This window comes from Anser brachyrhynchus, assembly GCF_964034855.1.
Source record: "Anser brachyrhynchus genome assembly, chromosome: 12".
Taxonomy (NCBI): Eukaryota; Metazoa; Chordata; class Aves; order Anseriformes; family Anatidae; genus Anser; species Anser brachyrhynchus.
In genome coordinates this window covers 18,489,339-18,513,871 of record NC_137707.1, presented here as the reverse complement: position 1 = coordinate 18,513,871, position 24,533 = coordinate 18,489,339, and the positions used below count along the sequence as shown (strand labels likewise).

At 45.8% G+C, this 24,533-nt stretch overlaps 1 protein-coding gene across 7 annotated transcripts in view; it reads right to left on the bottom strand.

Annotated features, from left to right (window-relative positions):
- The window catches only part of ZNF423 (zinc finger protein 423), a 214,712-nt gene that overhangs the window by 97,865 nt on the left and 92,314 nt on the right, over positions 1-24,533 (bottom strand). The gene's annotated exons all lie outside the window — the stretch shown is intronic.

Here is a 24,533-nt window from a genome sequence, read left to right as displayed (position 1 = left end):
AAGCAAAAACAAAACCCATGTAAGCGGGGGAAGGCGCTGACCACATATATATTTGGGGATTCAAAAAAGAAAGCAGTTCTCCAGATGCGCTGTCCTTATAAAACATTTAATGCTCCTACTTCAGCTCTCACTAAAACAAACCAATAAAAGCCTCCCCAGCCGCGTGCAGAGGCTGCCACACGCGCGCTTCTCCCGCCTGCCAGCCCACGGCCACCGCTCGGAGAGCAGCACGTGGGAGCGCAGGGCCTCTCAGGGAAGAGCTGCCTTAACGGGGACATCGCCACGGCAAGAGGCTAGGTCCTCCATCGCCGCTCCCCTTGTCCTCTCTTTTCATCCCCCGGACTCAGGCTCCCTGCTGAAGGCTCCGGCAGCGCCTCCAGCCCCGGGTGGCCTCCTTCCCGGGACGTGCGTGCTGGGTGCCTGCCCTGCCGCCCTCGCAGCCAAATTTCCTGCTCCAGAGCGATGCTGGCCACGAGGAACATGCTCCCTCCCAGCCCTGAGCGAGCACCCACTTTTTAACACCCCCCAGTTCCTCGTGCTCGGCCAGCTCCTAAAGCGCCGGCCAGGAACCACCGATCTCCACATCAACTTTCCCAGCCTTCCTTCTCCCGGCCTCTCCCCGCAGCTGCAACAAAGCCCGGCTTTCCAAGCTCAAAGCCACCTCGCCGAGCGCTCCTGCCCGCCACCGCAGCACCGCTCGGCCCCCGAGGAGCCTCCGGCCCCCACCTGCCCCCGGCCCCCTTCCCCGCCGCCAGCAGCCGCCTCCGGGCCCCGTCCCCACGGACCCGCGGCCACGGCCCCGACAGGGAAGGAGGGAGGGAGGCAGCCGGCTGCCAGTGCCTGGATTAGGGGCCCCGGGGAGGTGCCGGTAGCTCGGGGCTGGCTAATTCCCTGCTCTCGCCAGCTGGGCTCCCCCAGGGGCAAGGAGACAAAAGGGAGCACGAGGGGGATGCTGGGCCCGAACTAGGGCAGCACATGTTGCGCGTGCTGCCGCCGCGGCTGGCTCTGCTGGGGAAAAGAGGAGAAAAACAACAACAGGGGGAAGGAGAGCACACGGCCGTTGTGTTATTTACTACTCTGCCTTGCTGGCTGAGATTTGAATACTAAAAAATGACTGCTTTGCAGAAACGATTAGAAAAGTAAATGCATTTTATACATCCTCCCTTTTGCAACCAGGCTGCTCGCATCTATTGTGGGCACTGGTCCGCAGAGGGACGACTGCACCGGGGGAGAGCTCAGAGCACTGAAAACAGCTTCGGTGAATAAAGCTCCAGGGTTCAGCCTTACACTGAAGGTGCTAGGGGCGAAACTCAGGTAACACAGGCTGGGCCAGCTCCTTCAGCTCCTTTAGACACGCCTGTGCCAGCCACTAAGTTGGCAAAATCGAACAAATGTTCTCTTTCTCCTCTGAAATGAGCCAATCTACCTCAAAATTCATTCTAGCAGTCAAAGAACAACAGTCCCCCTCCAGCTGCTGCTCTTCAAACATTTGGGGCTGTTCAAAAACCAAAACCAAAGGCTGATATGATTCTGGGAGCGATGCACAAAGACGTTGCTGCACTACTGTAAGCTGGATTCACAACAATTAACATTGCTCTGGCTGAAAAGCGGAGTTTGTGTTAGAAAGGGAAGCGTTTACACAGACAGCTGAAAGCAAAGATTGTCTCCTTCTGTTAGCCTGATTGAGACCTTTCACCGATTTTCATGTTTAACTTCTTTTTCTTGCACTGTTTGCTCATTCTTTGACAGGTTAAAAAGAACTGGGAAGCTTTAAGCCCCAGGATCAACCTACCTTGACTTTCTCACAAACAAGATACTAAATTACAAAATGCCTAAAACTGAAGAAATTAGGAAGGAGTCATTATCATTAATCTCTTCATTGAATGAAAAATAGCCCTGTTAATTTTAACTTGCCATTTTAACTTGAAGAAAAGACCTATAATGAACTGAGAAGGAAATTCTAAGGTGTTTTACCAGAGCAGTATTTTACTGGGAAGATATATATTAGATGTAGTGTGACATGTCTGGCAATGATGGTTAGAATAATAATTCTACATTAATGCAATCAAAGGAATGTAGCAGAATGAGAAAAATCACTTTCAAAAAGGAGATTAAAGTCATTAAAAATGGCTAATCCTGCAAAGTGGGACTGTTCTAAAATAGAGAATCACATGGCTGGTGCAAGGCTTTTGTCAGTTGCGCATAAGAGAATCAAAACAAGTATTAAAAGGAGAAGAAAATTCAATAAAAAGTTTAATTAGGAAAAAAATAGCATTGAGGAAGCTTCAGGATGTCAGTGGTTTTCAGGATGTATGTGTGGGTCATGAAGCTTAAAGGGCCAAAGTTGATAATCAATCTCCAAGTGGTACAGTAATTTAGCAACTTAATGTTCAGCACGTTTATGGGACTGCAAGCATTTATCATCATCACTGAGGAGCTAATTCCAGCCTCAGAGCATTCAATAAATGTATTTTGCCTTCTAATAAGAGCAATTTGGCCAAACTGCAGTATAAATCATACTTCATTCTCTGTTTATCTTCCAGATAACACGAGCCAAGTTCAGAAATATACACACGAAGCTAAAAGAAATAAAATCAAGTCTTAAAAAAACATGGTCTCTTTTAGGACAGAGACATGTAGCACATCACAGATCGCCAGAAGCGAGCAGCACTGTCTCCTCAGCATACACCGATGGTGATATGTTTATTATTTCAAAGTTATTTTGCTAATAGAAATAAAACAAATGCAATAGAATTTCTTAGTCCCTGCAAATACTTCTCCCTTCGCTCACTGCGTGCATTCGAAGGTGAAATATTCAATGCTGGCTATGAGACATCCACCCTGGTAGGATTTAGGAGGAAGACAGAGTGGGATCTGGCAGCTCACACGTGCCTAACCTTTGCTTTACGAAAGGTGTGATCAAACTTCCTGCTCCCCACACTGTCTCCCCAAGCCTGGAGGGCTCGGGCTGCTCTCTGGCAGGGCTTCCCCCGTGGAACGGGAGGCCAGCTCCATCCAGCTGGTTTCGGGGCAGACAGCAGCACGAGCTGAGCACTGCGGGGCTCAGAAGAGGCCACGAAACCTGCCCAGGCAGCACCTAAATACCCAGTATTTGGCCAAGGAGACAACTTCAGAGACTCCCCTCCTGAGAGGACAAGAAGCCACAGAGGGCAGCTTTGGGAGGTGCTCCTCTTCTTCCAGGTTTGTTGCTCTAGCACAGAGCTAGTACACCAAAGCGATAGTTGCATTAACAAAAACAAACCCCAAAAATCAATTCCTGAGAAGAAGATTGCTGTTTGATTTAAGTTCAGATTTCTGGTTCTTTCAGAGCCTCTCCATGACACCTAAGTTAAAACGCTCAAAACACTCACATTGTGTTAGACAATTGAAAATCGGTGGAGTTGCACCTCAAAAAAAGTAAGCTCCTTTCGAAAACAAGCTTGGTATCATGAGACATGCTCACAAACTGTCTGTGTCTCAGTTCCTCACGTCCATGGTAGGGAAAAGCCATCTGCTGCTCAAGGGCAAATTGTAGGGCTTACTTCTGCATAGCTGTGAAACCCCGAGACATCCTCAGACAGAAGGCCTGATAGAAACGCTACCAATTTCAATAATTATTATTATCACGGATGCTTATCTATGAGAATACAACACAAAGATTGAGAGAAAACGACAGAAATCTTCACTAGTGGTTATAGCAAAATTTGAATTGCTCCACTATGCATTAACGCCGAGGATAGATCATTACAATGGATTATGGTAAGAACCTCACACAGCATACGCTGTTCATTTACACTGCAGTGCTGGTGTGAAATAATGCAAATCAAGTTTACATACCAAATGTTTTAAGTTTCAATGTTTTCAGTGCACTGTAACAGCTTTTTACTTTTTTTTTTTTTTTGGAGTGTTTAGCCCCATTTTCCTGTACATTTCTTGCACAGAGATAACAAAGTAAATATTAAAAAATTGCACTAATATTCCAATCCCAATTTTGATGCACAGATTGGCTTCACTGAATGCTTTTGCTCTTTGTCACAGAAGGCAATGGTGGACTATGAATCACCAGCTCTTGGGTCAGTGATGGCACTTCGTGCCGACACCGCACCCGTCAGAGCAGTGCCGCAACCAGTCGGCTGTGTCTGAAACCCGGCGTGCAGGAGTACTCCAACGCGCTTTGCTAGAAGCAGAAAAGGGCTTCTACAGCTTAGAATTATCCCTACAAAAATATCACGTAACTAGCCCCAGAACTGGTCAGCACATCCTCACTTAGGCATAAGAGAGGCACTAGAAGCTCAGGCTGCCCCGAAGAGCTCCCTATGCAACTCAGGAACATCGGCTTCTTCACAAAGCATTCTTGATACTTGTCTTATTTCAATGCACTGTTGTATTTATATATATATATTTATATGTATATATAATGCTCAAAGTGAAACTGACTTGGGATAGAAAAGCCTAGGAGGTGCTAATACAAGGGGCACCGCCGGCAGTTCTCTCATGATTACAAGCAGAATGCAGCGATACCTATTGACACGCTTATGCAGCAGGCATTTGTGGTGCACCAAAGAACCAGCAGTTACCGACTCTTTCTCCAACTTCTCAGCTTTGCACACTGCCTTTCTTAAGCAAGGTTTTTAAAACAGAAAGGAGGACGTCTGGCTCAATGGAAAATACATATAATCTAATTTTTCTTCTCATGAATAGAGCAACTTGGTATTTAGAATACCAAATCAGCACAAGATGTCGTGCAGAATTTCAAACATGAAATTTGCCGGGATGTCTGCTGCAGATAAACTGTTACACATAGCCAGTTTAAACCTAGTTGTCTTTGTTTAAACCTTTCTTTTGTGATCAAAGATGCATTTAATTAGTCTTTTTTTTTTTACGCTGTAAGTTAAAAGAACACAGAAAAATGTCTATTGAAGCTTAGCTGATACACAGAAACTTGTGAAGTCAGCGTTACCCATCCGGAGCCCTGGTCTGCCATTAGCAAGGATGTCAAGACTCAATAATGGCCATCGATAGGATGAGACTTAATTTAACACAGATGATAAAACCAGAAAGTTACTTTTAACATTGTTCTTACATCAAACTGTAATGTATTTTAGAGGTAACAAAAAATTAATATATCACTGAATAAGTTATTTCTCACCTCGATAAATGGCATAAGGGGTGCAGGAGAAAGTTTTATGTTAGATCTAGGAATAAACGAAATGCTTTCAGGGTTGAATCACTGTTTTTCTTTACTCCCTTTGGAAAAGCAGCAGATACTATATTCTGCTGTGCATCATGGACTTGGGACTGAAAACAGCTGCACTCTAATTACATGTAAAGTGTACCAAAACATTCCTTTTATCACAGACTGTAAATCTGTTAGCATCTGTCTCTCCTTTGTTTCTTCCACAAGATACAAGCTTGTTTCTACATTTTTCTCACCTGTAGCGGTGATTAAAATTCATTATAAATGAAAGGAGTGAACACTAAAACAAGTTCCTCTGTGTACAGTTCTAAACTCAAATTAGAAACAGCTGTTTGCTAATTCATGCAGTGATGTTTTGTCGTGCTCTGTGAATCAATAATAACTCACCCTATTTCTCCAGAAATGTTAGGATTAGACATAGATTTTGCCTAGCCATTTGCTCTTCAGAAATGCTCAAATACACATTCTGTCTTTTTTAAGCGAGATTAGAGGATGATACCTGCAGAACCATCAATGAATTAAGAGGAAGATCTTAATAGCTTGCTGCTTGTGCTTACCCTGCTTCCTAGAGGGTCCTGTGCCATTCTTGCCAGCTTTGATACCTACAGAGCATTTAGCAAGAAGCCTTATTGTAAGACGGATGTAAACGAACCAAACTGTATTGGGGTCACATGCACGCGTCGTGCATGCGACAGTCACACAGAGAACACTATAAAATCAGAGGTTGGGCTACGACACGCACAGCTTCCAAACACAAGGAATGACAAAGCCCTTAGGAAAACAAACCAAATAGAACAATTATTACTTATAATAATTACTTATAAAATTAATTATAATAAATGGAAATACTCAGGCTAACTGTTAGTACTATATCTCCATATTGCCTTAGCCAGAGCACAAACTTCAGATGACCCTATTGGCCCTACAGTCACACAATTATATTCTGCACTTCTGGCTACTTGATGCCAACATCTATCATGATTTCAACACTAGATTACACAAAACAAAGAGACAAGACACAGTGGTTAAGGGTTTCGCCTGCTTCGTTTTTGTATCTAAACCCCCGGACGCAGGCTGTCTTTTGAACAGCCGCAGTGGCTGGTTCGCAGCGCCTGCCCTCGCTGCCGCAGCACGCGGGGAGCACCGGGCCCTCCGCAGAGCTTGGGGATCCAGCCCGGAGCAGTGGAAGAGCATCACCCTCCATAAAGCTCTCTGCCATACACACGAGGGAAGTCCTTTTCTCAGTTATAAGTGAAGAGGCGCTGCCTTCCTCCTGTTTTGTTGCTGTAAGCAGTAACAGGGTGCTTACAGCACGGCACAAACCCTGGTATCGAGACTCGGAGCCGCTCGTGGAGACACGGCCAGCAGAAGAGCCCTTCTGGTGGGATGAAGCGAGGCTTCCAATTCCCTCCCTGACATTCAATCAGGCTGCTCCTGAATGCAGCAGGCACCTGCTCTTAGGCTGCTCAACCAAGTACCCGCAGACGTTGGGTCTGCCAGCCTCAGGATCTGTCCCTCAGTTCACACCTTGGCTGAGCATCAGAAAAACCGTCTAGCCTGGAGAAGCTCAATGAACGCTGAAACCAAAATTAAGAAGAGATGGACTTTTTCTCCACGAACTGACCAAACTGGGGTGATTTAATTTAATGCTTTACTGTGCTCATTTTCATGTCTCTGAATTGTACTTTCAAGTGAAGATTAAGTCATCAATTACAATCCATTAGGCTCATTCATGAAATTCATTTCAGGGTCAGATTCTGTGCGGTGAGCAGGGAACCTGGAAGCTGCCAAGGGCAGGCAGCGCTTTCCACAGGATATTCAGCTTGGGCAGAAGCGAGTCAGAGCTCGTTTTGATGGTGTGGGCAGCAGACTGGAGGAGCAAGAGCCTTTAAAACTGGGGCAGTGGCAAACTAGGACAAAGAGAGTGCTGCCAAGCCCTCTCAGATAAGCTGCTGTTACTGCTAGGACAAATGCAAGTCTACTACTGTGCTGGCAGGCAATAGCAGAGCGGTGTTTCCACTTCTGCAGAGCTCTGTTCCAACTTCTTGGCCACGTATCAACTGCAAGCCGAAAGAACCACTAAGGAGGGAGAAAACTGGGACCAGACACCACAACTGCTCTCCGTCTTCTGGGTGGAGTCTCCAAAAGTGACTGCCTTGCTAGGATGGTTTTCGGTGAGGAGATCTTCAGCTGGATGCTACGCAGTGACCTGACCTCCTGCCATCCCTGCCTTTAACGTAAGAAAATTCTTTCCCAAGAACAGATTTTTGCTCCTAAATGGGTATTTTCCATCAGTGCTCAGTAGAGGCTATACCAATTGCCATGTTCCCAACCTGAGAAAAACCTCCTGTTTTAAATTTCAGTCCTGCACAGGAATTTACTGCCAAGCTTTCCAGCCTGAGGAATTTAAAGTTGGTCGTATTATTAGAGCAAGTTGCAGGGGAAAATAAAACTAGCTTGTTAAGTCAGAAAGAGTAGGCTGTTCCAGGCACTCATTTTGATCTAGGTGGGAAAACTGTGACGCACTTACAAACTTAATAGGTTGACGTTGACGATGAATAGGCCTAATGCTGAAAAACACATGTTGGCTGAAATTACTCAGCAATAAACAAACAGTAAAAAACAACAACATCCAGATTTTGTACTGCCTTCAAAGAACTGGGGAAGGAAAATCAACAAATTACATGGGACAGGCGGTATCAAGTAACCTGCTTTATATTTATGCATACGCATTATTGGTCTGATTTCCAAACGTGTTGTGTATTCACATCAACCCCATTGAAATCACCAGCAACGGCGGCTGCCTAGCCCTTCCGAAAATCCAGGTGACAAACATTAAACCTAGCCAGATCTACACGGAGGTGTTTTCAGAAAGGCGCACGCATTCCCCGTCCCCTTTATGAATTCACAGTCAGGATTTCATGCAGACGCGGTGAATGGAAATGAAGAGGCACTTGCGAGCCTCCAGCTCGCAGGCTGACAAGCAGCAGTAGTTATTTACGCAGGTCTGGTCCGCGCAGCTCCTCCGGGCCTTCACCCGGCCAGATCCGAGGGGGCTCCCGTGCCTCAGAGACCCCCGCGGGTATGCCTGCAGCTAAGGCACCGTCCCACCCCAGCCTGGAGACGGGGTTTGCTCCAGCTAGGCAAACCTCCTGCTCCTCGGGGAGTGCTACGGCAAAACACTATTAGTGAAGACTCCGGGCTTGCTATAGTGAACAAGTTTTTTTAAATATTTCATTTAAAATTAAAAAAGAAGACCTGCAAACGTAAAAGCACCCTGTTGAATACTAAGCACGTTCCTGAGTATCATTTAGTTAAACGTCGGTGATGAATCTATTCGGTGTTTGTGAAAGGCCCGAGGGGAATGGCACCGAGGCCAGAAAGGAAGTTCTCCGCCTATCAATACCTGATAGAAATAACTGAAAGGTTTAAAAAGGAAACAGCTATAGATTTTGGGCTACGCAAGATGAAAGCCAAACCGTGTGGCTTGCCAGGGAGAGACGCGTGTTCCACGCTGCATGGTAACACAACTTCTTTTTCACTAGCAGCAAGCAGCATTTTAAATAAGAAGCAGCTTTTAGAACAAGCAAGCAAACAAAAGTGTTGGCCAGCCGGTAACCATCTTTCCTGGCACATCCGTGCTCCCCTGCAACAAACGTGCCACACGAGAGGCCTTTCAGGTTGAGCTGGCAGTGAGCCGGTGCCTGTGATCTGCCGACTCGCCCTGCACCACAGCACAAAGCCGTGCGCCGAGAGCCGCTGCCTTCCTCCAACAGGTCTCTGCCCTGATGGCTGAAGGGCCCAACGACATTGTGAGACAGCTCTGAGATTTTCAGCAGAGGTTTTCTTCCCAAGGCTCATGCCCGCATTGGTGCAGCCCAAGGAGGGCTCCTGTGGCCAACCCGGCCAGCTCCCAGCGCAGAGCCTCGCCAAGCACCTGCGTGGGCTGCAGGGCTACGCCAAGTGGTGCCTGTGCTACAGCACCGCGGGGTGATGGCACGCCAGGAACCTTCTGCTGCGGGCAGCAGGCCCCGACTGCCGCCCACACCGTGCCCCATCTCCTGCACTGTGAGCCTGCGGAGAGCTTTCAACTCTGTCTAAGTTCTTTAGGGGCTTCTGAGGACGTTAACCAGAAGACAAGAGCTCCAGAGAAACCCCCCCTGCAGGATCAGTGCAGGCAGGAGGAGTGCAGGCAGGGGCCGACAGCCCCTGTGCCCTGCCACGCTCCTGCCAAGAGGTGCACAGAGCCAGCAGACACCCCTCGTGCTGCAGGAGCATTGCCCACGTCAGCCCAAAGCACATCCCGCAACGGGACGGCGCTTTCCTTGGTTTCCCAACAGCAATGGTGTCTTCCTCCCGAACTGCTTGATGTGGCTTTAGGGACTGATTGTCTGTACTCAGATATCCCTACTTCACCCGGTAATGCAGATTTCCTTCTGATTGCGTGTGCTATTTTTTTCTCTCCTTCCTGTAAATGTGGATTGCTCAATTTATTCTAGTTAGTGACTGTCTCCGTGCCTTGGCCATAGACACAGAGAGTGAATTTGTAATGAAGGAAGGTGTAGGGCACAATTATTTGTTTAAATGGGATTAAAATTAGGGTTGGAGCGGGCACTGAATCATCTCTATTTATCCCTGAAGAGAAGGAGGGCCAGCAAACATTTGGCACTTGCAAATAAACACCTCTTTCCCCACCACCCCTCCCAAACAGCACTCCTTCCACCTGAGAGCACTCTCACGCAGACATCGGCACTGATATCACAGAGTTAAAAGGAATAAAGGGAAAAGTTTTGTTCAATACCTTCCTTCCTAACTCTACCCACACAATGCAGAATGGTTATACTTACAACGAATATCTGGGGATGCTAATAAAAGGAATGAGACGGCAGTGGGGAGAGACGGTGAATTACCTTAAAAAGGGGCACCTTGGTATTGCAGGTACAGGAAGCATTTGGCTGTCTATAGAGGAATCCACTAAAATAAGAAGCGGGTGGCAGCTGGAGGTGGGCGTTTGGGTGGGACAGTGGCCCAGCGGAGTTACAAACCAAAGCAGTAACAGCAAAGCACGAAACAACAAAATCACAAAACTTCTCGTTTCAGAGAAATCAGGTATCTGAGCTTTGTTAGAGACACGGGCACCTCCAGAACCAGGTGTGTTCAAGAAATGCTCTCCAGACGATTGATGGCTGGAACACCACCACTCCCCGAGTCAAGTAACAACTTGGTGGTGGTGTTTCTTTCCCCAGATGTGAAAAGGTTTGGTACCAGCCCCTAGATCTCCAGTGTGGGATGTCTCATATGTGGAAGAAATTGTGTCCCATCTCTAATGTCCTAAAGAGTCAAAACGGTGACTTCAAGGTGTATAACACACGCTGACTGCTGAAGAGAAGAAATGCCAATAAGCTGGATGTAACTGAGTAGGGAATTTATATGTTTCTGGAAAATAGAAAGCTATTGGTTTCATAACCAATGGGAGGAGTTTTAAAGCTCAGACTAGCTCCACTTACACAAACCCTACCATCCTAAATACCTATAAATACTGAAAACTCACACCTTTAGCTGGAATAAATACTTGCGACACTGAATTCTATTCTTTCTATCTTACCCTCACTTTGAAACACAGAAGTATGAGCACCAAGAACTATGCGAGTACCAACCCTGACTCCCCATCTAAACTTTGTTATCTTTCCGTGTTTAAGACAGCAGTGCAGTGTCTGTCTTCTGCCAAAAACCAGAAACTCCACCTCAGTCATGGAGCATCCCAGTATAAAATTAATCTTCTGAGTAGTAAATATTTGATTAACATAATGCAGTAACTAGATGACTTGAAAATAATCTACTTTAGAGGTCAGGGTCCTGGATAACTGAGAGCTGATTCTGAAAGATATATAAGACTTTAAAAACAAACCAAAAGGTTTTTTCCATTTTCTAGGATTACCATACCTTCCGTCTTTAGATTTACTATGACAATAACCACGACAGCAGGAAGCTTACAACATTGTGTCTACCCTGAAGTCACTGTACTCAAGCTAAGAGTGACTCCATCAGTTCTTTGGCTGGACTGAAGATACTGAACCTGATGGGATTTTTTCCTCTCTGTGTTGCTCTGTAACAAAACATCCATTTTCCAGCAGGGGGGCCTACCAAAAGAGGAAGCAGAGGTGTGGGCACTAAAAGAGGAGCCATTATCAATGCCCACAAATATATCATGTGGGCCAGCTGCCCGATTTGTACAAAAGCATTAAAAAAGTCAACCGAGCCAATGGTTTATAGTTTCACTCTATTTTCCATCTTAAACCATATTATTATCTTTCTAATGTCATTAGAGAAGCTTCCATTGCAGCCACGGGAAAGCAGACAGCCCCTAACAGATTCCTGTCTGAATTTTTGTGCAAAGTGTGAGCAGGTAACAATATTTACCATGTACAGTAATTATGAAAAACTGTGAGATTGTGTAATTATGTATTTTAATTACATGATCTGATTAGCTTTTTTAATCACTTCATAAAAAGAAAGGAAATTCACCGAGGTTGTCAGAAAGTTAATAAAAATAAGGTAATTCACGGCTAAGGCTCACCATGGTGCCTTTCTAACTACTTCCTTGCTACACCCCACTGTGCCTAGGCATTGGAGGTCAACTATAAGTATTAATTTCCTCACTTTTATTAACTTTGGTGACAACATCCATGCTCTTTTGGCATGGGTTTTTTTGGTTGTTGTTTGTTTGTTTCATTAGGAAATGTTTTTCATTTAGCTGACTGATATTTTAAGAGACAGCAGGCTCTTCGAAACCAGCAGCCTGGTTGATCTGAAGCTCTTCACAAGAGGAGCCTTGCCTGTCCCTGTCCCTTTCGAAGGCAGCCCCGTGGAGCGGTCACTGCCACCCGGTGCCACACGAGCCGCACCACCAGCCTGCCTGGCCCCTGCAGTTGAGGCTGGCTGGCAATATTGCTAGCTCACGCTAAACCAGGGCCCTTGCCATGCACAAAAGTCAAGCCAGCGCTGCAGCAGCAAGAAGGAAATCAGCCCCTGGAGTCGGATGGATGGCGGCAGGCAGCCGAGCCCAGGGCCGCCGAGCAGAGAGGTGGCAGCAGCAAAAGGCAAGGTTCCTGCAGGAGCCCGAGGTGCAGGAGAAGAGGTCTGCCTGCTCCAGGCACAGAAATCTCCCCAGAAATCTCCCCGGGATGCACAGAGAGCCCCTGGGAGCTGTCCCGCTGCATTCACGGGCTGGAAGGAAGGGACGAGAAGCCTTCTCCTGCTCCCGAGGCGGGCCAGAGCATGTGTTTCAGCTCTGGAAAACAATTTTTCTAACTTTTGGATGCAATTCTGCTCTAAGGAAACATTTTGTTTATATCCAAGCTGGGATTCTATAATGTAATACTTGGCTATCGGATCGAGCAGCTCTGTTTTACTCATTTTTGGTTCCCTCTCTCCCCCCTCCAGCCCTTCTTGCTTTTCCTCCTCTCCCTCTTTACCTTTCCACCGCCTCTCCCTTGATTCTCTGGGGAGAACAAATCGCTTTGGGAGGTTTAGTGGGCTGACAAGAGCAGAAATTTAATCAAGGTAAGCGTGCAGGGGCCAGGCACCTCAGAAGCTGCCACGATGAAGCCCACGTGGGCCGCCCCGGCTGTGACCCGCAGGGAGAGCCGCGGTGCCTCCCGCTGGCTCCGGACCTCGCGCTGCCTGCTGCGGGGGGACGGGGCTGCCGGACGCCGACGGGCCGCGAGCGGTCATCTCATGAGCCTTTCTGAATATTGTAACCGAGCTGACACAGAACGCATTCACTGGGAAGGGAAACTGTGCTCCCAGAAGGAAAAGACCAAGAAAAAGCCTCCCTTTTCCAAGAGAAATATAAGCCAGTTTCAGGCCAGATATCACTTAGGTTTTCATCTCCGTTTTAGAAGACTTGCACTGCGTCCTCCCAGCCCTGCCCCATCCAGGCAGAGTACCACGACGCTGCTCCAGCAGAAAAGGGGCAGAGGAGGGTGGATGAGGAGACACCGCAGCGAGCTTTCAGCGAGTGGAAGCCACCTTGAAGGGCACCAGAGCCCCTGAGCAAATGGGCCGCTTGTGCCGCGCGCCCAGCTGCTGCCTGTGAAAGGGCACGGAGAAGGGGAGGGCACAAAACGATTCAAACAAGCTTTTGTACAGAGAATGGAAAACATCGTGTGCAACAACAGGACCCCTTTTGCTTTATACAGCATTTGCTGTTACAGATTACATCTGCAAAGTACAGCTTTCGATGTAGTGTAGCCAAAAGCAACCTAACAGCATAATTTGCTTCCCGGGTACTTTACTTTTAAATTCTTTCATGGACAATGAAGCGGAGATTTGGAAAAAATAAGAAAACAAAGAGCCCCCTTCTACCCATGTGCTTGCAAGCTTGGGTAAACTTAGGAGACCATCTTTTAAACAACCGACCTGATTTACTGTCGCCTGTGGCGCAGACACGGGCCTCTGCCCGTAGATCTGCCTGGCGCACAGTGAGCAATACCTGACACTGCAAACCCGGTGCTACAAAGAACTTGCTCAGCTGAAGGCATTTGTAATATTTTTCTTTCACCACTGCCTCTGTTTTCACTTTTGCACTTTTACACGGTGGCTCTTCTCCGTGACACTGAAGTAGCTCTGTGACGCCTGCCTGCTTTTCTTTGCATTTGGTTCTTTGGGTGCCATAAAAAGGACCTTGAAACTGTGTCTTTTGAAATAAGTTTCCTGACTGATAGGGAGGTTTAAGGGAGCTATAAAAGACAAGAACTGAGGACAAATACCAGTTATTTCCAAAAACGAAAAGCTAAAAGCGTTTGCTAGCATGATTCACTACCAACCTCTAATCCAAGACATCTAAAGACAGAACTCTCCTTCCTTGCATTTACCAGCCTTGCCATTTTGAACTGCATCATGCTTCTTACTAATCATCTCTAAATAATCCCATCACCTTCCGGGATCCTGTTCTGTGATGAGTTATTCTCTACCAATTCCTAGTAATTTTAGAAGTTACCATGCATTACTGCCTTCTCTCCTTCTCCTCCATGCACATTTTTCATCTCGCTCCTTCCTGCCATTTCTCCATCCTCTCCCAAACTCAAATTATCAGACTGTAAATGCGGGCAGGTCCAGACACCCAAGGGGTGAGCCAAGATCTTGTCTCTTGGGGAAACTGCCATAGTGAACTCAATGAGTATCTGTGATGTTTGCTGGTACTAGGGAATAATATTTCCCCTGGGCACTTTCTGGATAGAGTCTACCACCTGGGTTAAGTCATTATTACAATCAAGCAGAAAAAAAAAAGGGGGAGGGAGAGAAAAGATGAAAAAACACTACAGCAAGCATCATTAAAGCTCATCAAAAGTGCATTAGAGAACACCTGATAATACACTCTGAACATTAATGATCCTTACGATATACCATATTAATGCAGATGTTTTCTGAATTTATGGAAACAAAATTTTGCATTCACTCATTTCCCTAAAATAGGTGTTTAAAAACAACAACAAAGAAAGAAAAAAAACACCGTCTCTAAGAACTATTAGTTGCCTGTCTCTGGAAACAGATAAATAAAATAAAGCCTCTGATCCGATATGTGTTGCTGATCACAAATCCACAAAGCTCCAACAAGTCCTCTGCCCTCAGAATGCTTGTTGGCATTCACTGGCACCATGCTACAGTTAAAACGGATGATGGTAAGCCAATATTAATAAAAGGGTTGTGATTGTGTTGGCTTAAATTGGACTATTATCGCTACTAAGATCAATTTTACTGGCAGCCTTAAACTCTCCAATGCTGGGCAGCAATTTCCCTTGCAATTTTTCCCCCTTCACGTTATGAGGGAGACGCATGAATGGCACAGAATTGACAGTGCGACTCTGCTAGAAGGTGCTAAGTGCCAGGTTCGAGCAAGAACAGCTTACTTGTCTGAAGAGCCTAATACTTCAGCCCATAACTGAAATGGAGGTCAAAAAATTAATTCTAGGCACTGCTTAAGTCCTGTGTTCTTCCTTTACGGAGACTGCAAATCATGTCAAGTTCTGCATAAATAGGTTTTCTGGGGGTATTAGAGGGTGAATTACTGTCATCTAGGTGTTAGTGCTTAGCAAAGCAAGGGCTATCAAACTCGTTTTGCCAAAATCCAATGTGAACTGCTGCTCTCAGAGAAGGAAGGTCACCCAACCAAGAACACTTCACAAAAGCGGTGAAAGGAAACAAAACAAAAAAAAATCTGAAGCACATTCTTATAAAGGAGTGTTTTATAAATACGATGGTCACCCCTAAAGACCGTTTTGTTCATTGCTATTTGAACGCTGAAGTGAAATCTTTTTCCTAAAGAAGGACCTGATAAGGTTTGCAGCATCGCAGAATTACTTCTAGAAATACGGGAAGCAGGAATTATTTTTAGTGCAGCTGAGAGGCCAGGCATATTTCAGGCAATCTCCCAGAGCCTGCTTCTATACCATGTGGGACATAAACCCACAAACTATGAAAGAACCCAAATCAGTATTGTTTTCTCAAGTGACATCCATTATCCCTCATCTGAGAAAATTAACACGTGTATCCAGAAGCTCAATAAACTAAGCTCAGAGCTAAAAGTCTGGGATTAACTCTTTCTGCATCGCAACGAATGCCATCCTTTAAGTCAGCAAACTGCTAATATATTCTATTTTATATTCAGTGCTGCTGCCGTTTAAACCAAACAGGGGCATCCAAAGGCATTTACACTCAAGCACAATTTCAAAATGTTACAGTACACAGGGTAATTGAGAATTTCCAAATTCCAAACAGCTACAGAGATATAAAAATGGAAATACAGAAGGGCCATTAGACCAACACATGCTGGTTTGGGTAGCATTAGGAAGAGTGTCACAAAATGAATAAAAACCAGCTTTTGTGCAAAGTCTTTTTTTTTTGACATCTAAGTTAGCGAATGTATCTAGCAGTAAAACACTATGAACGTTTAATACAGGCAACCTTTGTTGCTTTGCCAGCTTATTTCTACATCAAATGATAATATTTGAAGATTTCTATTCCAGGCAAGTGTTCAGTATGTTTTTTTTGTCTTCCTGATCTGCCAAAAGATAGGAAGTTCAATGGATCAGATTTTTTTTTCTTCTTTTTACCCAGATTAATAAATGGAACAGTTCATAAATCTGACTGGTAGTTATTCCAAAGACTTAGGCACAAATACTTAGAACGATTGATAATGCTGAATCTCCTACCTAAGTACACAGAAAACTCCAGGCAGGTTTTTTCATTCTAGACTGAGTTTTACAGAGTCCCACGCTCTGTCATGCTAAAATAAAATAAAATAATTAAAAAAAAAAAACACGGGTATCCAGAACAAATGCAAGCAAGGCTTGCTTTGATCCACCAAGTGCATTGTACTGATTTCCAGATAGTGCTCTGGGGTGGCTAAATTAGGAAAGTAGTGATGAGCAAGCCACAGTTTGTGACATCAACATAGGAAGAATCAGGCAGCTTTCTGCAAGCCGCGTGTAATTCCTCCCAGCGTCGCAGAAACATATCTTGCATCTGGTGGCACGTCCTTCTCGGGGACATTTTGCTAACTAGCTACCCAGCAAGGATGCAGGAAACATAACGCGTACAGAACAGCAAATTCTGAGGCAGGAATAATAATAATAATCTGATCGTTACCCCAGCGCTTTAAAAATCGGACCCCATGGCGAGAAGCCAAAATAAAACATCAAAGGGGGCCTCCACGAGCCAGGCTCAGATCAACATTCGGGTGAGAGCCCACTGCCTCCTTACCCTGACAGCAGGCAAGACAAGTTGGAGACATCTGCTGGGAGGCCAGGGGTCAGCCTGCCCGGGCTGCAGGCAGAGAGCACGATGGAAATGAGTGCACGTATTGAGCGTACGCGGGGGGCTGCAGGGGGCCCTGCGAGGAGAGGTCAGGGGCTGCCCCATGCAGGACACAGCTGGCCCCACACCAGGCCCACCGCCGGACCCACCAGCCAAGCTGGTGGTGCCTCAGTGGAAATCTAAAGGGGTAAAGTGTTGCCCGGCAGGGAGAGCGAGGGGATAAAGGTGGGCTGAACAGTCCTGCGAGCTGCCAGGCCGGAGGAGAAGCGGGAAGGAGGTGCTCCGGGCACTGGAGCAGAGGCTGCCCTGCAGCCCGGGGACGGACCGCGGTGAGCAGAGGAAGAGTGTGAGGAGGAAGAAGCAGCAGAGGGGAACTGTTAGGGACTGACCATAACCCCCCCTTCCCATCCCTCCTGCAGTACTTGGGGAAAGTGAATTCAATTTTCACCAAGCCAAGTCTGTTTTGCCCGTGACAGTAGTTGGTAAGCGATGTCCCTGTCTTTATCGTGACCCGCGAGCTTTTCCATCTTATTTTCTCTCCTTGTCCTGTTGAGGAGGGGGAGTGAAGGAGCGGCTGGGTGGGCGGCTGGCAGCTGGCCAAGGTTAACCCACCACAGGGCAGCTGAATGCAAAAGCCTCCCCAAAATAAAAATGAAAAAACAATGCCTAAATCTGTACCTATGCCTTTGTGGGCCTGAATTTATTGCTTGCCTAAGAGTATGTATTCCATTAAAAACGTTTCTACTGGTAATGTGAAATCCAAGGACTTGCTAACAGCACGAATAAATGCTGTTGATCTCTCAAACTGGAGGCTCTGGCTGCCATCACAGTGCTCGCAGGGTCACTGCTGCCTGCACACTGTTATCCCAGCTCGCCTCTGCCGAGAGGTGATGCAGATGGGTGGGCTTTGTCATGGCAGAGGGAGAAGCAAGTTGTTCCAAAGATAGCTTAGAAAGAAAAACAGAACATCAGCAAATGTGCAACACGAAACACTACACAGACAGATTCAAAAGCAGGTTTCCATGTGTGCTGAAACACTGGGGGCCAAAAAGCAAGAAGGCTTCTAAGTTGCTGCATCTTTTAAGAATCAAAAATCCATCAATGAAAGATAAACCTCCATATTTTTTCCTATAAAAGAACTTTGATTTCTTGGAAAAATCAATAATGCTTGATTACTGAAAATGGCAACATGAACACGAACACCCTTCAGGCATCTCTCAAGCACCTCTGCAAATCACACGGCAGTGCGAGGCACATGCCACTGCCGCGGCTCGCATCCTCTCCCACACAACAGCCGAGCTTTCTGAAGATGCGATGGAAGAAACTAGCAAGCTGAAAACAGTGCCTTCACTAAACAGTGCTCCTCACACCTGGCTCGTGGCATGCCTGAGGATGTCGCAGAGAAGACGCTTTCAAAACCTGGCCACAGGGATTGCTTCAGCAGTTGAATGAGATGAGACAACCAGTGTCTGTGGTGCTGCTGAGCATCCAGGGATCTCAGGTGTTTCCGATGGTCTGTGGAAGACCTGCTCTTCTGTAAGGCTGTGCCACGATGCGCAACAGGAAAAAGCACATTCAAGACATTTGGAGAAGCCAAAGTGTCAGTGGTCCCATCAAAAGGAACCACACGTTCACGCGTGAGGCCTTGTAATGTCTCTGTCAGTACATCGCTCTGCATCCTTGTACCAAACCCAGCCTAAAATCCTGTTGCAAGCTACCCATGAAGCTGCTGAGATTAATTAAAGGCTATCCATGATTTCTCATGCATCTCTGCTGTATCGCTGCAAGCAGCACTTTGTCCATGCTTCCTCTTTCACAAAAAGTGCCCTCCATAAACAAAAGGACTAATTCAACTCTTCACATCAAAGCAGAAGTCCAGACTTTGTGAACAGTGTGCTCGGCCTCCTTAGTGACCAACGAGCATCTAAGTGTGTTGAGCTCCTTCTCTGCCCACACAGGGAGAAGTTGAATGTTTTGAAGTGAAACGTTTGCCGGACACTCTGCAAGCAAAACAGCATTCAAAACAGTATCCGTAACTATTTTCCAACTTTCAGCAAGGGAAGGGAAAGGTGGGAGACAGGATCATCACCTCTGTCACCTGACCAAGGCAACAAACACGTCTGGTGGAAGTTGATCTTTTTTAATCAAGGACCCCACTAGCTTTTGAACTCTGAACAGAAGATACTTAGTTTGTAGAGACCCACATTCGTTGTCCTACAAGGATGTAACAGAGCTTGTGGATGTCCAGCATGATCAAAAGGAAGCACTGCAATAATATGCCAAGTCACAAATTATTGCAGTCCCTTCCCAACACGGCTGTGTATGGGAGATCCCAACATCCACACATCCATATGGTTCAACTGAGGAACACTTTTATCAACACATGGTCCCTTAAAAGTGCAGGTTTTCTTTAGATTGTTAATCACAATTGCTTGCTATTCATACTTACTTGTTACTTCTGTTACAGTATGAAGCTTAACCTGACTTCTGCTGGGAGAAGAGGAATACAAGTCATGAAAGCCTTTTCCATTTTGACAATAGGGAAAGCCTGCCTCGTAAACAGGGAGGGGGACCAGGGCCACCTTACAATCGACACCAAGAGAATTAGCTCTTGGGAGCAGCACAAGTCACTTGGTACTGATACCCATCTTTGTCAAATCCTTCATGACTGAGCAGACTAAACTATAGGGAAGGGGCAGGAACGTACAGTGAAGCTATTTGACAAAGAACAACTAAGGAACGGTTATCTTTGTCCATGGAATTCTTAAAATAAGGTTGCAGAAAATGCTATACTGAGTCTTAAGGGCAGAAGCAGGAGCTCAATGGCCCACAGTACGGATATTTAACTTCTTTATGGAATCCAAACCTCATTTTCAAACATAAGAAGTTCAGCAGACACATGAAAAAAGCCAGTTGAAATTTTCTTAGCAATTGTTCTGCTAGGCTGGACATCTTGTTTATCATAACGCTGCATACACAAGTTAGTGCAAGCCTTAACCACAGAGGAAGCCACCCATTTCACATCAGCCATATCCTCCGCATCTTGTCCATGTTGGGTTGTGTTTGTTGTTTTGTTTTGGCTGTTTTGCTCTGAAACAGCAACACCAAGAGACGGCTCTGCACTTCCCCACGGCTGCGCCCTGCTGACACGAGGCTCACGGCGGCACCGAGGGAGCCAGGCGGATGCACAGGCATCCACAAACATCTGGCAACTCAACAGCCAGCAGCTCTCGATATGGTCTATAGTTTCTCATGTCTAACCTGTAATTCAGCCTAGCTCCAGACTGCCGGTGATTTCCAGCAATAATAGCCGAGGCACTGGCCCGATACCGTTCCCATCAGCACAGGCAAGCTGCCGGCACTTGCGAGCAGGAGTAGAGCTCTGCTCAGGCATCTTCCCGAGGCCTCAGAAAGCAGGAGCCCAAAGAGCGCTCTGCTCCCTGTTCATTAGAACACGTCCTGTCACTCCATCAGCAGTATTTATTAGGATGGGCCATAACCCGCTTACCGTCTTCTGATAAAGTCTATCCATCTTCGACAACTCTGATTCCAGAAGTTCAATGGCAACAGGGAGGAAAATTCAGAGAGAGAACTTCCCCCAAGCCCCCCTTTGTGAACCCGCATACCAGTGCTAGCAGACGTGATCATCACTTATTTGTACCTATCAGCTTTGATGATAATTGCAACCCACTTGACACTTCTGTTGAAAGGCAGTATTACCAACAAGAAATCTGATAAATATTCAACAAAATCTAAATTCAATAATTCTATTTATCTTGAATCCACCGTCTCTCAGACTGTTTCAAAATATTTGTGTATTAAAGAGAGCAGGAGGGGGATGAGGGAACCCTGCTTCTGCAACCAAAATGCCTGAATCACTGCATTAATGAACACAAGTTTTTTATTTTTCAAGTTCAGTGAAAGAATGCCATCTATGCAAAATTTTGATCCCACATTACAAAATAATTACATGATAATTACACGAGCATTAAGATGTCTACCCCCCGAGTAAAGCCACTGCACCCAACCGCTAACTAAGGCAGGCCTGGAATGTTTCAGCTTATTAAGGAGAAATCCAGCATTGAGCAAAACCTCCAGCTGAAGCAGATTTCCACTCTTTTACTCCTCTGATTTCTAATTAATAATTAAAACATGTTCCTTTCTTTGGAAACCCAATTAGACTTGCGCATCAGCCTGAAAACAAACTTTTTTTTAGTAGCTAAGCTACTTCTCATGGTTTAATGGGGCGGCAGGAGTGTTTTCTGCAGAGCTCCACTGACACAATTCATTTATTTCTTTCCATCCTACAATGGGTATTGTAATCCATCCCAAACAATATAAACAGTACATTTGCACAGCTAATTAGGATGTTGGCAGTGTGAATTAGTGACCCTCTGATTCCTTCCAGTCAGGGCTGCCCCTGCTGCCTGCACTACTTAGGATTCACAATTAGGCAATTATATTTTCAGCATCTTCTTTTTTCCACTCTAATGCTACCTCTTCCCTCACATTTAGCACGACTGCGTGCACCACCGAAGGACTGTGCTGTTGATTTTGGGGTGGGGAGCAGGGGAAGGGAGGGAAGAGAAGTGTGTCATGTTCAATCCTTTCGCTTTTCAACCTCTGCTAACTTGGCACCAGAGATGGTAGAAGGTCTGGGAGCCTGCAAATTACCTCCATGAATGTTTTAAAGACGTGGCTGTGCAGAGTGGGCTGGAGATGGATTCTGACTGGGAATAAGGGAAAGCCGGACAAAACACGCAGCCCCTGCCCGCGGGCGCAGGCGGCTTCTGCTGAAACTCCACGCTGGGCCTCGGCCACCGAGCTGTCCGGAGACACAGAACGATGACAAATTGCAAAGAATTCAGAAGAGGGTAACAGAAGTGATTAATGGGCTGGATGCACTGATTTATGAGGAAAGGTTAAAAGGTCTAATTATATGTATCGTTGTTACAGAGGAGCTAAGGAGGGTGTAGGAACTGCTTACGAGGGGTTCGCATACTGTAAGCAACATCACCGCATCCCGCTGAGCAAGCCAGGAAGGGCAGGAGCAGATCAGAAAACAAAATTTTATGCTAGACACCAGGAAGACATCCATGATAAACGTTAGAAAGAGTGCTTTCTAAAGGGAAGGACTAGAAGCCTCATCATTTGAAAGCTGTAATGGACAAAGCACTAAGAAAATACACTGCAGGGGATAATGTCTGTTTTAATGTTGATGCTTGTTTAACTCACTGACTAATGTGCACTGTGGAGAAATGGTATCTTTGTTAAAACACAGTATATAGCTCAGTTCTCCTGTGCTGTGAGAAGTTCTCTGTGAAAATCACTTGTTATTAAAGGCACTGCAAACACTCTGGGCCAAGGAAGTGCCACCCCATACCAGCTCCTGATCCACTGCCGGGGAATCCACAAGGTCCACGATTAACAGGGAGTGCAAAACGGAGCTGCACAATTTTCCAGTGTTCCCGAATGTTACCTCTGCGGTTTCATAGCTCTGTGGCTAAAACAAACAAGCCCCACCACCCCCCAACCCAGACCACTCTGCAGAATAAAACCTTTCTCTATTTTCTTCTTTAAATATGGAGTCACTTTTATGTCCTAGGAAATCAAGTGTTTAAGAGCAAATTAACCTTGGCATTTGTGTGACTGAAGAACAAAAATAAATCAAGAGAACTAAACTGTTAGAAGTAATGAACCCGATACTCTTACTCATACCCAAGTAAATTAGGAATACTGCCATCGAATTAAGCCAATGGAAACACACTGAAGTAGAACCGGTATAAATCAGCGGACGACCACGCCACACGTAACCAGGATGACACATTGCCAGGCCATGTGCAGAGCTCCAACCCAGGGAAAATAATTTACAGTCAGTTCATGGAGACGGGAAGCAGTGATGGCAGTCGCAACAGCTCCGTGACTGCTGTAGCACTAGCGAGCAAAGCAGGAAAATCCACACGCTGCCGGTCCTCAGCGAATCGCAACAGAAACCAGTCCAGACTGTAGCACTACTGGCAAATCACTGTCTGAAGAGTTATTCCACCTCCCATTTTCCACTGCCACTATTCACAAATATAGCTATATATATTGCCTGTAGAGATATAAAACGCTTTGACTTGCACAGCGATCTGTCCATCATCTTGCCCGTGCATGAGACTGCACACAGCCTCAAGCTAGCACAGCTGGACCTCCAGGTGCCAGATTAGGAGAAACTGAAAAGGTCCTTTTCCAAGAAAAACACAACACTCCTTCCCCCCGCCCCTGCTCACGTGCATGTGCAAGAGCTAAGCGGGCTTGAGGGGCTTTATTTATTCCCTGCTACATGACCATTAAGCTCTACTGTAGATATCCGACTCTGCCAAATTCTGTCATTTAACGTTTTTTGATGTAAATTATAGGAAGAGATCACGTAAAAAAAAAAATACAGTACAAAACAGATGCTCTAGGCTCCAGCTTTTTTCAAAACTACCGTTTCCTTTGCAGTTTTATTTATTTATTTGGTAAGTAGAGGAACATGACAACACACTCGCTGCCACCATAGCCGTACGAGAGAAAACAACCGCTTTTCCCCAGCTTTGCCATTTACATCAGTTTCTTTCCCCCAATAAAAAAAAACAAGCCACCCTCCCTTTGACAAATGGCACCCTCCCACGAGATAAGGAGGCAGCACCACCCATCTGCAGCACACAAGCAGCACTAGGAGCAGGCTCTGCATCCTGCCGATGCTCTCCTGCCTGCCTGGAGGGAAGGAGTTCAATAGCTTCATGCCTCGGTTTCCCCATCCGTGAAATCCAATCCATAATACCACATAATACTGAACTGCTCAGCAAAGTTTGTTTAAAATGTTACTACAAAATGAGACAGCCTTGATAAGCGAGTAATTCAAGTTCAGCTTTCAGCTGCTATCACTAACGTTCAATTGAACTTGGAGTTCAACTTCTCAATTGACACCACTAAAACGATTTATACAAAAGCTTTACACATCCATGAAACTGAGCCCTCTTGTGTAGTTTACAGTACATTAAATCACTATACATCAGCACAGGTTTCGTGGTCCGTCGGAGGACAGTCTGCAGAAAGCACTGAGAGCAGAAAGCTGCCATAAAAATCTGGAACTGAAACAGCCACAGCCCTACTGCAACTATCAAGTCACAAAATCTGCGTATTACAGCAGCGCTATCGATCTCTGAGCTGACGAAAGAGTGCAGTTCAGGAGGGAAGGCAACGCGTACAAAGAGTCTCAAGAAACTTTGGAAAATCATTTTGATTTAGAATTTGACAAGGCTTGTTATTTTCAACTCTAACTAGTCACTGGGTCTGGCACAAGTTTACCGCAACAGAAATTCAGTGATGCATTAATGCTTTTTTCGTTACTAAATTCAAAACAGTTTCTCTTTTATCAGGGTTTCAGCCACGTTGCCTGGTTAGCCCAGCTTGTCAGAAAGAGCCAGTCTCACGACAAAAATCTTAGCCCCAGAAAGAGTTAAAAAAAATCTAAACGTGCCTTTAATTCTTA